The sequence below is a fragment of the Euleptes europaea genome, chromosome 1 (genome assembly GCF_029931775.1).
Source record: "Euleptes europaea isolate rEulEur1 chromosome 1, rEulEur1.hap1, whole genome shotgun sequence".
In the NCBI taxonomy this organism is placed as follows: domain Eukaryota; kingdom Metazoa; phylum Chordata; class Lepidosauria; order Squamata; family Sphaerodactylidae; genus Euleptes; species Euleptes europaea.
Genome location: NC_079312.1, coordinates 13,973,085 through 13,989,139, shown reverse-complemented (window position 1 = coordinate 13,989,139; position 16,055 = coordinate 13,973,085).

Here is a 16,055-nt window from a genome sequence, read left to right as displayed (position 1 = left end):
GGCGGTGGGTCTTTAAAGGCGGGAAAAGGCAGGTTCAGGGAATGCCAAACCTGCCAAATGTATTTGGCAATCGCCTGAAGTCGCCAAATTCGGCTTGTCGTTTTCCCGCCTTTTTTAAAATTCGGTTTGTTCCAAACAAAACCGCCAAATCGGGGGAAATTCGGCTGTTTTTCGGTTCGGGGCGAACCGAATCGACAGTCCTAGTAGGTATGCATCATTAGTATCCATTTTAACTAGTAGCCATGAATAGCCCTCTCCTCCATGAACATGTCCACTCCCCTCTTAAAGCCTTCCAAGTTGGCAGCCATCACCACCTCCTAGGGCAGGGAGTCTTCCTCTCCTGACATAAGAAATCCCATATCTCTAACTAGAACCACTTCTTTTCATAGAGAAACTGCCTTCACCTCTGAAAAGAGATGTGATGACTGGAGAAAAGGAGGGAGGGCTACAATTCAGACATAACTGAAGGCAACGACCCATATGTTAGGAGTTGCCTTAGCTCCCATTGTTTCAACTGGACTATGGATAACTTGAGTGTAGAGATGGAGGTGAACTTGTCTGTAGAGGAGGGGGCAGCAATAGTCCCACGGCTGGTGAAGGAGGAGGAGAATACCGACGCCATCACCTTGTGGGCAGAAATGGAAAGCAAAAAAGCTCCACAAATCGCACACGTAGAGAATATTGTGGAATTACAGATGACAGCATCTCCACAACATATTAAAATGGAACCAGAAGAAGGGTTGCAACAGCACTGGGAGACCCAATGGCAGGATTTCCTGGGGTCACTGCAGACCCCCGACTTAGAATGGGGGAAGGTTCAGATGTATGAGGAGTCCACACCATGGGAGGATGCTAAGGCTTTCCTGGCCTCCTTTGAACACGTTGCATTGGCATGTCGATGGCCTCGTGGTAAGTGGGTGACCCTCCTCTTGCCAGCTCTCAGTGGAGAAGCCGAGCAGGCCTTCAGCGGCCTCAGTGTGCGGGACAGAGAAGATTATGGGAAGGTGAAGGCGGCCATCTTGCAAGTGGCGGCCATTGCGAGGGAGAAACAACGTCAGTTCTTCAGACAGCTCTGCTACCAAGAAGCAGAGGGGCCTAGAGCAGTTTATGGGCAGCTCCGTGAACTTTGCCGTCAGTGGCTGAAAGCGGAGAGGCACTCAAAGGAGGAGATCTTGGAGCTGCTGATCCTGGAGCAGTTCCTGACCGTCCTGCCCCAGGAAATGCAGAGCTGGGTCCGGGAACATGGCCCCGAGACCTGCATCCAGGCAGTGGCCCTGGCAGAAGATTTCCTGTTGAAACAGAAAGAAGCGAGGAGGCCAAAAGAGCAGGTGAGAGGATTTGATGTTGATACTGTACTTCAAAGGGTCCCAGATTCCTTTGCAAAGACCGACCATGGATTTAGACAACCAGTGATTTCCCAGTCCTTGACTGGTGATATTTAAATGGGGCTAGTATTATTTTAAGAGAACCAGTGTTTAAGAGGTTCACTTGCTATCCCAGGTGTCCATCATCTAGTTTTTATATTGCTTATCGAAAAATTGGATCAAAGGATCACCTGGGCTGTAAACTTAAGAAGAACCCTGCTGGATCAGACCAGTGGTCCATTTAGTCCAGCATCCTGTCTCACGAAGTGACCCAACCACTTCCTCTGGAGATCCAGCAAAAGGGCATAGAGGTCGTGGCCTTTCCGTGATGTTTCCTCCTGGCACTGTAATCAGAGGTTGACCTTGCCTCCGTGAATCTGTCTAATCCCCCTTTAAAACCGTCTATGCCTGTAGTAACACTACAAAACAAAAAGCAAGCAAAAAGCAAAAAGATACCTTAGGGAAATAAGTGGTCTTGGAGTAGGAGGGGTCTGCCCCCCACCTGGCGTTGCCAGGTCCCTCTTTGCCACCGGCAGGAGGTTTTGGGGGCAGAGCCTGAGGAGGGCAGGGTGTGGGGAGGGGCTTCAATTCCATAGGGTCCGATTGCCAAAGCGGCCATTTTCTCCAGGAGAACTGATCTCTATCAGCTGGAGATCAGTTGTAATAGCAGGAGATCTCCAGCTAGTTGGCAACCCTACCCCCACCCCTGCTGTAGCCCGTTGAGCCGCCAGGAATTTTGATTTGTGGGGTGGGAGAATCGCCGATTGTGCTGTCTGGAAACTCTGCTCACTTGCCATGGGGTGTTTACTGCTGTTTCAGGTCCCAGAAAGTTCACAGGGGGTGGCTGTGATTCCTTCTGAGGGAGACGAGATTCCACCATCAGATATTCGGCTCCTTCACACAAAAGCTAAGCGACTGTGGGACGGAGAGGACAGGTTGCTGGGTAAGAATACATTGTGTTGGAATGTTGTGTTGTTTCTATTGTTATTATTTTTTAACGGAGCGAGAACTTGGCCTCACTAAAAGGAATAGTTTGTGACATTGACCCTACCTCGGGATGTAGTCCTTACCTGTTCCAAAGAAGCTTTGGCTAAATTGTTGATGCTCAGTTGGTGATTGAGGGCCAGAAGAATTAATTTCCTGAATTCCTGCCCTGTGTACCTCAAACCTCTGTTTGTCATCTCCAAAGGCTCCAGTGTGTATTTCACTGGTACCATCTGTTTCAGCTTAGTTATGGTTTCAGAGGGTACCCATGTTGGTTTGCAGTAGAACAACTACATTCAAGTACAGCAGTACCTTAGAGGCCAAGAAGATTTTTTTTTGGGGGGGGGGTATAAGCTTTCGAGAGTCAACGCTCCTTTCATCCAACTTGTATCTGATGAAGGGCGCTTTGACTCTCGAAAGCTTATACCTCAAAAAATAAATTCTCCCTTCGTCAGATACACGTCTGATGTGTATCTGATGAAGGGAGGTTTGACTCTTGAAAACGTGTACCTGGGACAATCTTGTTGGTCTCTGAGCCAGCATGGTGTAGTGGTTAAGAGCGGTGGTTGGAGCGGTGGACCCTGATCTGGAGAACCGAGTTTGATTCCCCACTCCTCCACATGAGTGGCAGAGGCTAATCTGGTGAACTGGATTTGTTTCCCCACTCCTACACATGAAGTCAGCAGGGTGACCTTGGGCTAGTCACACTCTCTCAGCCCCAGCTACCTCACAAGGTGTCTGTTGTGGGGAGGGAAGGTGATTGTAAGCTGGTTTGATTCTTCCTTAAGTGGTAGAGAAAGTCGGCATATAAAAATCAACTCTTTTTCTTCTTCTGAGGTGCTGCTGGACTCAAATCCAGCTTTGTTACATTCCTCTTATTTAAAAAAAAAGTCTAAAATAAAGTGAGACACAAACTTGGTACTAGTTAAACACCACTCTTTTCCATTTCATCTTCCTGAGTGACATATTTTTAAATATTGTTGATTGTTTGGAAAAATTACTCCAAACAGGACATGTGGCCCTCTTTATTCCTGCAGATGACGGTCAAGCACATGTGAGAAAACTGGATAATGTTCATCAGGCTGGTCCTAAGCAAGGGGTACCGGACGTTGCGACACGGGAAAGGTGCAATACGTTCCAGTATTGCGAGGAGGGAATGAGAACTGGGGGACAGCAGGGACCAGAGAGGACCAAAACAGGGGACAGTTTACATGAAGCTGTTGCCAAGGGTGTTTTGGATTGGGAAGAAACCAGGGTCTGCCAAATCGTCCAACATTGTGACTGTGGGAAAAGCTCCCAGAGCTCAGACCTCAGAGGGCACAAGAGAACTCACGCTGGTGAGAAACTACATTTGTATTCCAAACGTGTGGGAAACATCTGCAGTTCTACTGAACGTAGAACCTGTGAAAGGATTCACACGGGGGAGAACTTATACCAGTGCTCGACATGTCAGAGAAGCTTTCCTAGCGGCACCAAACGTCTCTTGGGGGACACAAGGAAACAGGACGAACCCCCTCAGTCTCTTCCCCCCACTCTTCTGGCACGCTCCTCTGTCCTTACCGCTCCCTATCCGGGGAGAGGGAAACCCCGCACGTCTTCGGTGTGGGAGCACTTCCGCACCAAGGAAGAGGATCCCCGGTTAGTGGATTGCCTTCTGTGCGGGAGAGTGATCAGCCGGGGGAAAGTGAAAGGACACCTCACCACATCAGGCATGCAGGGCCACTTACGGATACATCATAACACTGTCCTCCCGGAAGGCCAGGTGAGCAGAGTCAGGCCCAGCGGCTTTCCCTCGGCCGCTTCAGCACAGCACAAGGGAAGGGGCCGGGGCAGGATGTGGCAAAGTGCGGCAGGGAGTGTCCAGAGTTTTCTTCTAGCCTGACCTTTGTCGCATTTCCCCGAATCCATCTCCCTCATCCAATTGAGAGTCTAAAGCAGGGGTATCAAACATAAGGCCCAAGGGCTGAATCTGGCCCCTTGAGAGCTCTTGTCCGGCCCACGAGCCAGCTCGAGCGTCACAGGAGGGGCTGCAACTGGATTCAGTTTTGGGCAGTGGAGTGGGAAGATGGGAGTTTGCTCGGCACAGGAGGGCACCTGGCAGCCGTATGTGGGAGACATCTAAAAACAGCAAATGTAATAAAGTACTATCTTCCTATGCAAGCTGGTTCCGGGTCTTGAAGCCACACAGGGCACAAAACGTAGGCCTGTTACCCAAAGCCTTCAACTGAAGCCACTTCAAAATAGCTGCATGTTCCTTGAGAACAGAGAGGTCAGAAGGAACTCAACAGAGACTGCTTCCACAAAAATGTTTTGCCTAGCAAACAGCAGGAGCTTCAGGGGAAAGGGCACTGTGTGTGCTGGGTCGTCACTTCCAGGGAAAACCAGAAAGTGATGTAGGGTAGCTCTAGGAATCACCGTCACCGAACTCTATGGTAAAGCTATCCTACATTTCCCTCAGAAGTGACTTCATGGCACACACAGTGCTGATGATTTTGTTTTTTATTTTCTCTCCAAGCAGGTGTCGTACTCAGGCAGGAGTGTAGCGTGCAGGCAGTAACCAGGCCCAAGGCTGGCCTCTGGTTTCAACAACAGCAATGGGAGTACTGCGTTGACCAGAGCCTGACGCAGGCTTTTCTCTTCCCGTGGACCGGGCTAGACCAAGGTAGTTAGCAGGTAAAGGAGTAGAGGCACTTACCAGTCCAATCTCCTTGTCTCTCAGATCAGGCATCAGCTTGCACGCCGGGGTTGACTGGGATGACTTCGGTTGCTGGAGCTTCTTTCAGTCAATGGCCTTCAACATGTGTTGAACCCACAAGAGCTCTGGCAATCTGCCTGGCCTTTTATCAGCCTTGCGGTTCCAGCATTTTCCACTCCTCCCTGATTAGGCTTGATTGTCTTTGCTCTATCTCTCAAGGCCCACCTGGCCTTTTGCCTTCGTTCCCTTAATTGAAGCCGGGCCTTGATTCTCTGCTTCTCAGCCGGCTTGGGAGAACTTGCAGGCGAGGAGTCCTGCTCTTCTTGCTGTTCTGTTTGCTGCCAGAATGAGCAGCCCTCATCCCCTGCCATGGGCCTTGGTGGCTCTGATGCCCGTTCCTGCTGTTCCAGTGCAGTCATTGGAGGAACGGGCCCAGGTTCCCACTCCTCCTCTTCCTCAGAGGAGGAGGGCAGCTCAGGTTGGCCTACGACAGCAGGGGTGGGCAACCAGACCTGCCAGCCGGAGACCTCCGACCATAGCAGACAGTCTGGCTGCACTATGTATGGCACAGTCTGTTGGTTGTGGATGGGTCAAGGAAGATAAGTGTGGAGCCCGGCACAAAGGCTATCTATTTGCCTCTCTTGGAAAGTTTTTTATAAATGGCCAAGCTAAGGATAGATGTCAACCTTTTGTGCCTTTCTGGCACAAAAACACATCCCACTCAGGGCATGCTTGTTTTCGACTGACTTGTATGAACTTGTGCCCACTTGGAGGGCTTTAAGAGGGGAGTGGACATATTCATGGAGGAGAGGGGTATTCATGGCTATTAGTTAGAATGGATACTAGTCATGCTGCATACCTATTCTCTCTAGTATCAGAGGAGCATGCCTATTATTTTGGGTGCGGTGGAACGCAGGCAGGACGGTGCTGCTGCAGTCGTCTTGTTTGTGGCTTCCTACAGGCACCAGGTTGGCCACTGTGTGAACAGACTGCTGGACTTGTTGGGCCTTGGTCTGATCCAGCAGGGCCTTTCTTATGTTCTTATGTATGTTGTGATTATGTGACTGTGGGGATATTAGTTTCTCTGGTAAGATCTTCTCCCCTCTGCACAGCTCTCTAAATAAATAGTACAATTTTTTCAAAAGTGTGTATCTTTTTTCTTCTCTTCAAATGGGAAAAATCCGGTTTCCTTATCAGAGACCTACCTAAATCCTTATTTGAAAACCTAATTCCTTATTCCAACTGACTCTGGAATGCGGGAAGCCTACAGTACCCACATTTGAAAATGTTTTTATCCTGCCCTTCTGGGCAGCTTACATGGTTTGCTGTTCCTCCATCTTATCCTAACAACATCCCTGTGAAGTAGGTTAGGCTGAGAGAAAGGGACTGGACCATGGAGACCCATCAGCAGCTTCAAGGATGAGGAGGAATTTCACTGGATTTCCTCCTTTCTAGTCCAACACAGAAAGCCAGCGAGGTGTAGTGGTTAAGAGTGGTGGACTCTAATCTGGAGAACCGGGTTCGATTCCCCACTCCACATTAAGCCTGTTGGGTGACCTTGACCCAGTTACAGTTTCTTCAGATCTCTCTCAGCCCCACCTACCCCACAAAGTGCCTGTGTGTGGGGAGAGGAAGGGATTGTGATAGTAAACCGCTTTGAGCCTCCTTAAGGTAGAGAATGTCATGTCATGAGACGACAAGAATCACTGGAAAAGACAGTCATGCTAGGAAAAGTTGAGGGCAGCAGGAAAAGAGGAAGACCCAACAAGAGATGGATGGACTCAATAAAGGAAGCCACAGCCTTCAATTTGCAAGATCTGAGCAAGGCTGTCAAAGACAGGACATTTTGGAGGGCTTTCATTCATAGGGTCGCCATGAGTCGGAAGCGACTTAACGGCGCTTAACACACACACAAGGTAGAGAAAAGCGGGGTATAAAAACCAACTCTTCTTCTCCTCCTCCTCCTTCGACCAGTATACCACACTGGCTGTCTTGACTAGAAGGAACCACTTCAGAGATCAACATTCCCCCTAGCGTTGCCAACTCTGGCTTGGGAAATTCCTGGAGATTTGGGGGCGGCACCTGGTGAAGATGGAGTTCGGGCAGGGAGGGAGGCATAAGAAGATAGCAGGGAGGGTTGCCAACTGTGGGTTGAGAAATTCCTGGAGATTTGGGAGCGGAGCCTGGGGAGGGTGGCATTTGGGAAGGAACTTCAGTGGGGTATACATCATAGAATTCACCCTCCAAAGCAGTCGTTTTTTCTGTAGTCTGGGGATCAGTTGTAATTCTGGGAGATCTTCAGGTCCCACCTGGAGGCTGGCGACCCTATCCCCACCAGATACTTGGAACTATGACATGACCATATTAGGAAAAAATATATTAGAAAAAAATAGGGAAATATTAGGTCATTACAGTAAGAGTTGTTCAACGGTGGAATCAGCTACTTAGGGAGATGGTGAGCTCCCCCCTCACTGGCAGTCTTCAATGAGTGGCTGGACAAACACTTGTCAGGGATGCTCTAGGCTGATCCTGCATTGAGCAGGGGGTTGGACTAGATGGCTGCTATGGCCCCTTCCCACTCTATGATCAAGAAGCAGGAGTGGGAAGTTTGTGGGTAAATACATGTGTTTCAACTTTGTGTACTTTCTTTGAATTTTAAAGTTTTAAATACTGCATCAATTCAGCAATACCATACTGTCCTCAGAACCAACACTATCGACCCTACCTCATAATGCATACTCGGGTTCCTATTCCAAAGAAGCTTTCGGTGAATTATTTATTTACTTATTTATTCATATCTTGCTTTTCTCCTCAATGGAAGTCCAAAGTGGCTTACAATACAAAAAAGAAAATGCAATAGAAATAGCGGAGAGGCTTCAGCATACACAGCAGATCTACCTCTCTCTGCGAATTGGGCCAAGAGGCTATTAATCTTCAGCCATGTGGTTTATGTCTCTCTTTTACCCATAAAAAAGCAGGAAACATTATCCCTTCTCCCTTGAATCCCGAGTTTTATAACCCATTCCTAGGTTGCCAACTCTGGCTTAGGAAAGCCCTGGAGATTTGGGGGGTTCAGCCTGGGGAGGGTCTGGTTTGGGGAAGGGAGGGAGTTCAGCTAGGTTTGCCAGGTTTCTCTTCGCCACCAGCGGGAGGTTTTTGGGGCAGAGCCTGAGGAGGGTGGGGTTTGGAGAGGGACTTCAATGCCATAGAGTCCAATTGCCAAAGCGGCCATTTTCTCCAGGTGAACTGATCTCTATCAGCTGGAGATCAGTTTTAATAGCAGGAGATCTCCAGCTACTACCTGGAGGCTGGAAACCCTAAGCTCAGCAGGGATATGATGTCATAGAACCCACCCTCAGAAGCTGCCATTATCTCCAAGGGAACTGATCTCTGCAGTCTGGAAAACATTTGTTTGTTCCAGGATATCTCCAGGTCCCATCTGGAAGTTGGCAACCCTATTCCTCAAGTCTGCTAGATCTCTAGATTTCTGATTTTTTGCTTAAAAGAATCCTGGCTGCCAAAAGTGCCTGCATTCTCTTGTTCAGGTTGACACTTATCATGGCAAACCACTCTGCCTTGAAAGCCCCTTACTGGGTTGCCATATATATATGTGTGTGTGGGTGCAGTCAAGTCAAATCACAACCAACTTATGGCAAACCCCAGCAAGGGGCTTTCAAGGCAAGTGAGAAGCAGAGGTGGTTTGCCATTGCCTTCCTCTGCCATTGCCTTCCTCGGTGGCCCCCCATCCAAGTAGCAACCCTGCTTAGCTTCCAAGATCTGAGAAGGCAGGCTATACTATACCAATCCACATCCCCTGTGTGCAAATATAAGATATAAATTATTGATGCCTTGCTCCAGAGCAAAAGCACGCAATCCGTGTTTCCAATTATGAGGAGACGGGCAGGGACCTCAAATCCTCTCTCGACCTCTTTCCATCCCTCTTCTGCATTACCAGTAAATGTGAACTTAAAATCTGTTCCATTCTTTGACAGCAGATTTATTTATTTAAGATGGCATGCTCTGGTATAGAACAAAATCACAGCAATAATTAAAAAAAAATCATATCTCCTTCTTCTGCCCAGCGGGATGTCTGCTTTTGAATATCAGCAGGCGGTCTTCTCATTTATCTCATAAAACGACTCCCAGCCAAGAGGTGTTCCGAGGCAGCGTCCATAAAAAACAATAAGACTGCCATCATTAAAACCTCTCAACACAGAATCATAAATAGTTAAACAGCAGCCAACAGCATAAAAAACCAATTAAAATATATTGGTCCATAAAAGCCAGCAGAACAAACGAATCAAAGTAGCAAGGGAAAAAAAAGAAAAAAGAAATTAGGAGGCGGCTTCACCAACGACGAATTCTTTCTCCACAAGCACATGTTTTCCAGAGGCCACCCGGACTCTATTATGCCCAGACGTCGGGTGGTTACAAATAATTCCTTTGCCTCCTATTTGAAAACAGAGTATGGGGCAAATTTCTCTCTCTGCCTGACCAGATTAAGGGACTTTGGTTGTCTGTACAGACTCAGGCGGAGGCTCTGACTTTCATGGGAACAGCCCAGCAGACCTGGGGAATGCCCTTGAATGTCATGTAGGGTTGCCAACCTCCAGGTGGGGCCTCCCATAATGCTCTCCAGATGGGACAGATCAGTTCCCCAGGAGGGAGACATATTTGGGGTAGGGGTGGGAAGTGAGCTGCTAAATTCCCTTCCCACCCCAAACTCCACCCTCCCCAAATGTGTGTGTATGTAAAGTGCCGTCAAGTCACAGCTGATTTATGGCAACCCAGTAGGGCTTTCAAGGCAAGAGACTAACAGAGGTGGTTTTCCATTGCTTGCCTCTGCCTAGAGACCCTGGTATTCCTTGGTGGTCTCCCATCCACAGGGTTGCCAACCTCCAGGTACTAGCTGGAGATCTACTGCTATTACAACTGATCTCCAGCTGACAGAGATCAGTTCACCTGGAGAAAATGGCTGCTTCAGCAATTGGAATCGATGGCATTCAAGTCTCATCCCTCCCCAAGCCCATCCTTCCTCAGGCTCCGCCCCTAAAACCTCCCACTGGCAGCGAATAGTGTAGAACCTGGCAACCCTACCCATCCAAGCTGACTCTGCTTGGCTTCTGAGATCTGACGAGATCAGGCTAGCCTGGGTCATCCAGGTCAGGACCACTCCCCAGGTACCACCTGTAAATCTCCAGGAATTTCCAAAGCTAGAGTTGGCAACCCTAATATGTTAGTGTTATGTTTTAGGGGACCTACAAAGAATTGTCATGTGTCTCTCTGTGTGTGTGTGGGTGGGGTAGTGGCTATTAATCGACTGGGAAATTCTACCTACCCCCCACTCCGCCACAATGCAATAGCGCAGGGGCCCCCAATGTATTTGATCGTGCGGGTACATTTGGAATTCTGACATGGCATGATAGGTGCTATGAGCCCCGTGGAGCAGAGTGGTAAGCTGCAGTACTACAGTCCAAGCTCTGCTCACAACCTGAGTTCGATCCCGATGGAAGTGGGTTTCAGGTAGCCGGCTCCAGGTTGACTCCGCCTTCCATCCTTCTGAGGTCGGTAAAATGAGTACCCGGCTTGCTGGGGGTAAAGGGAAGATGACTGGGGAAGGCACTGGCAAACCACCCCGTAAAACAAAGTCTGCCTAGTAAACGTCAGGATGTGACGTCACCCCATGGGTCAGGAATGGCCCGGTGCTTGCACAGGGGACCTTTACCTTTATGGTGGGTGCAGCAACAAAATGGCTGCCACAAAAATGGCTGCTGCAGGAGGTGGAGCCAGCCACAAAATGATTGCCACAGCTTAACTTCAATAACACAGTGCCGATCCTTGTGCTGTAGTGATCAGCTGGAGATCAGTTGTAATAGCAGGAGATCTCCAGCTACTACCTGGAGGTTGGAGAGAATGAAGGCTCAGTTAGCAACCCTAATCTACACAAGCCTTCTAATTCTCATAATAAGCACCGCTTTAGTCTGAGTATAGAACTTCCTCAAGTATATGAGAGATGTGAGTTAATATCATTTGAAGGGGGGAGAAATAAGGATAACTTGCAGGAGAGAATATTTACATTTGAAAAAAAGAATGTAACTCCTCCAGTCAACTGGCTGAGATGAGACTTGAACCCACAACTTTCTGTGTACTCTGTAATCCGCCCTTGAGTCTTAGTGAGAAAAGCAGGCTATAAATAAAATTAAATAAACCATTCACATCTTGTTTACTTCTAGAGTTGCCAACTGCCTGGGGAAAAGAAAAATCCTGTCCCCCTTAACAGAGGTTTAATGGGATCTCATTTTACAATGTTATTTCCCTCCCTGCCTGCCCTGAGAAGCTTCAGCTGCCCATTTCTACACATCAGGTCTCTATTCAAGGGACATTCTCCAGGCCTGTTGGCTATACTATGCAATCTCCATGTCTGGTCCAAACTGCCTTAGGCGGAAAACGCATGGTCTCTTTGTGTGTATGTGTGTGTTAAGTGCCGTCAAGTCGCTTCCGACTCACGGCGACCCTATGAATGAAAGTCCTCCAGAATGTCCTATCTTTGACAGCCTTGCTCAGATCTTGCAAATTGAAGGCTGTGGCTTCCTTTTTTGAGTCAATCCATCTCTTGTTGGGTCTTCCTCTTTTCCTGCTGCCCTCAACTTTTCCTAGCATGACTGTCTTTTCCAGTGACTCCTGTCGTCTCATGACGTGACCAAAATACGATAGCCTCAGTTTAGTCATTTTAGCTTCTAGGGTCAGTTCAGGCTTGATTTGATCTATAACCCACTGATTTGTTTTTTTGGCAGTCCACGGAATCCGTAACACTCTCCTCCACACCACATTTCAAAGGAATCTATTTTCTTCCTATCAGCTTTCTTCACTGTCCAGCTTTCACACCCATACATAGTAATAGGGAATACGATGGCATGAATTAATCTAGTCTTGGTGGCCAGTGACACATCCTTACACTTCAAAATCTTTTCTAGCTCCTCCATGGCTGCCCTTCCCAGTCTCAATCTCCTTCTGATTTCTTGGCTGCAGTCTCCCTTTGGGTTGATGGTGGAGCCGAGGAATCGAAAGTCTTGGACGATTTCAATTTCCTCATTGTCAACCTTAAAGTTGTGTAATTCTCCTGTGCACGTGCGTTCGATCCTGGCTGAAACAGGGAATAAAGGAGGCTAAAGCGACCATGCGTTGTCGCCCTTAAAGTCTGAATATTGTTCAAAAATAAAACAGGAGGCCAATGCCCACCCCTCCCCAACGACCAACAAATCCCGCTCTAAGCTTTGCACAAAATTCCTGTCCTGTTTCCGCTGCAACAGAGTAACACAGCTTCCCTTCCAGGATTGGGGTTGGGTTTTTTTTCCACATAAACACCTATTAGGCATTATTTGATTTGAAGCAATCTGTTAAGGAGTCTATCCACATATAACACACAAGGCACAGTCAATCCACCTCCTGTAAAGCAGAACCATGGCAGCAGCAGGGGTTAAACACACTGAGTTCGGCCCTGATTCCTAGAGAGGCCTAGAAACGTAAAGGAGGGGGGAATCCGGCTGTGAACCACAAAGGGCTGCAGTCTTGATAGTTCTCTACCATGACTTCCGGTTCTCAATTGCAGTTGGGAGAAGAGCAGCTGGAAACCTTTCTTGGAATGATGTTAAAATGCAGTTAGGAACCATTCGATTGCAGGAAAAAAATGGGTCTTTTTTTGGCAGACTTCTCTCTCTCTCTCTCTCTCACGACCCCCCTCCCCAAAAGAGCCTCAGGAGAAGAAGAAATTAAAGCATGGAGATCATAGAATCATAGAGTTGGAAGAGACCACCAGGGTCATCTAGTCCAACCCCCTGCACAATGCAGGAAATTCACAACTACCTCCCCCCCACATACCCCTAGTGACCAGAAGATGGCCAAGATGCCCTCCCTCTCATCATCTGCCTAAGGTCACAGAATCAGCATTGCTGACAGATGGCCATCTAACCTCTTCTTAAAAACCTCCAGGGAAGGTTGGGAGTGGTTTTGCCTGTTGAACTTCCATCCACCTCAGTCTCTAAGGGTATAAAACAATGGTTTTACTTCCTTTTTTTAAAATGCTCAACCATGAAAGCTTGTCTGACTATTCCCTCCCCAAAACAAAATAAGGGGGGGAGAGAGACTCAAGTGATAAATTTGCATGCCATAGTGGTTAGAGTGCCCCCTAACACACACACTGTGGTCCTAGGTTCTTTGATTCGTAAGCCGCTTTGCGTGGAAAAGTTGGGTGTAAATGTATTCAATAAATGGCAGCTTTTGACATAATCCCCCCTTCTCCCATTTTATTTTGACAACAGCCTTGTGAGGTATCTTGGACAGAGAGTTGCCCAAGATCATCCAGTGAACTTCCTAGCTGAGTGAAGATTTGAACTTGGGCCTTAGCATTGCCATCTGCCTGAAATCAAAGTATCCTGTCCCCTAAACAGAGGTTCTGGGATGTCACGCAGAAGATGATGACAATCTTGAACTTAATGCCATAAAAAGTATTAAGCGATGAGGATGATCAGAGGCCTGGAGACCAAGCCTTTATGAGGAAAGGCTGAGGGAGTGCAGAAGGTTTAGTCTGGAGGAGAGGAGGTTGAGGGGGGACATGATTGCTCTCTTTAAGCATTTGCAGGGTTGTCGCTTAGAGGAGGGCAGGGAGCTGTTCCTCGTGGCAGCAGAGGATAGGACTCACAATAATGGGTTTAAATTGCAGGTGGAAAGGTACCGGCTGGATATTAAGAAAAGTTTTTTTACAGTAAGAGTTGTTCGACAGTGGAATCGGCTGCCTTAGGGAGGTGGTGAGCTCCCCCTCACTGGCAGTCTTTAAGCAGAGGCTGGAACAAGCACTTGTTAGGGATGCTCTAGGCTGATCCTGCATTGAGCAGGGGGTTGGACTAGATGGCCTGTAAGGCCCCTTCCAACTCTATGAGTCTGTAAAAAAGTGTAAAGTGCCCATTTTCACACACCGAGCCTCTATTCAAAGGACAGGACATGTTTTCTCTAGGCTGGGGGTAACCCTATTTGAATCTCAGCAGTCAAAAAGGGCAAGAGTCCAGTAGCACCTTAAAGACTAACAAAAATATTTTCTGGTAGGGTATGAGCTTTGAATCTCAGCAGTGATTCTTGAGTCTGTGCCTGGGGGTGGAGGAAGGCACATCATTTGGTGTGGTGGATGAGTGTTGGAATTAAAAAAAAAACCCATCTCTGTTTAGTTTACTTGTAGTCTTCAGATCCTGACCTGTATGGTCCAGGCTGGCCCAATCTTATCAAATCTGGGAAGCTAAACAGGGTCGGCCCTGGTTAGTATTTGATGGGGAGACCACCAAGGAATTCCAGGGTTGCTGTGCAAAGGAAGGCACCGGCAAACCCACCTCTGAACGTCTCTCGCCTTGCAAAGCCTACAGAGTCGCCATAAATCAGCTGCGACTTGACGGCATTAAAAATAAAAGGTTTTTGGCTATGGATTCCTATATAATTCCACCGCTCTTGCCCCTCAAATGGAGAATTGTTATCAGAACCAGAAATGTGGGTTGGGTGGACCTCTTGGGTTTAAAAGGGGGGGTAATCCTTGGCTGTAAACAGAAGCCTCTTCCTGTCCTTTTCCCACCCTTGCTGTATCCCCGGTGGGGAATTGGCTGCTGAATTTCTCTTGCTTGGTGGGGAGGGAGAGAAAGCTAGAAACTGCATTGCCACAATTGTCCAGGCCAGGCAGGTGGGGCAGTGCCTACCCTGCAGGGAGAGGTGAGTGGAAGGGGGTGTCTTCAAGCGGAGAGGCAGAAGAAATGAATAAGCATTGCTGGACAGGTAGGGAAGAGGTGGGTTGCGAAATCTAAGCAGGGCAGGCTGCCTCCCCAAAGCAGCCCCTCTTCTGAAGTTGAAATATACTCCTATTCTGGGGGAAGCTGACACTGAAGTTTCCAGTTGCACACATGCAAAGGTTGCCAGGGTTTGCCCCCGGCCTCTGTAGCTCTGCCTGTGGAGATGCGGCATTAAACATCTTTTGGGGCTCTGTGTGAGGAAATCTCCAGCTGATTTTGGCCGATGGCTTAACTTAACGTCAAAGACAGAAGAGCAGAATGGGTTGGGTATTTTCTGGTTAGTTGGCAGCCTTAGGTTGCCACTGTTTGATTTTCCCTGGCAGGGTTCCTGTGCTTTTCACAGCTGGCCAACTGGCAGAGATTCACCAGGTAAAGGTTTTCTCTATGACTGAATCTGGAGACTCCTCATCAACTTACATTTGCTGGTTGTGAAAACTTTTGTTAGAGGTACAAGGCTCCCTTGAGCCTTATGTAGGTTTATACCTTATGTATATTTCAGGGTCTGGTTTGAAGGGTTTTGCTTTAGTGGGGAACGCCTGTTCCTGTATGATTTCCCTCACATGCACACACACTAAGGTCAGACCCTTTTTCAGTCATCAGTGACAAATCTGTCATCTCCTAGAAAGGGTTTTAGTGGTGGTCCCCAATTTGGAGAATTCCCAGCTACCTGCTGCTGCCCCCCTTATAAAGAGAGTGAGAGAACTGAACGTTGAATTTGAAGGATTATAAATCATGTCACCTCCAGCTGTTCATAGTGATTTTATTTTATAGTGACATGGCGTGGCTTTAAGTATTGCTAGCCTCTTAGGGAATCGTTGGTTAAACATTTAGATATAGGTAGAAAGAATGATGAAATGAATAATCCTTATTAGGATTTGTCCTATCCCTATGCCCTAATCCTCTAAGTGATGCTCCACCTACTTTTTTTTACTCTTAAACTCCCTTATCCCATAAAATGGGAAGGACATGTGGTGTGTAAGGCCATGCTATAGGGTTGTCAACCACGTGGAGGGAAAAAATTGTCCTGTTCCTTTAACAGACCATGTTAATGACCATGTTATTCACCAGGGGATCTTATCTCCATGATGTGGAAAGATTCACCTGCTGATTTCCATACATAAGCCTCTCCACCCCTTCTGTAGTACAAAAATAGTAGTGCTGTCCTACCTGACAGAACTGTTGTAAGGA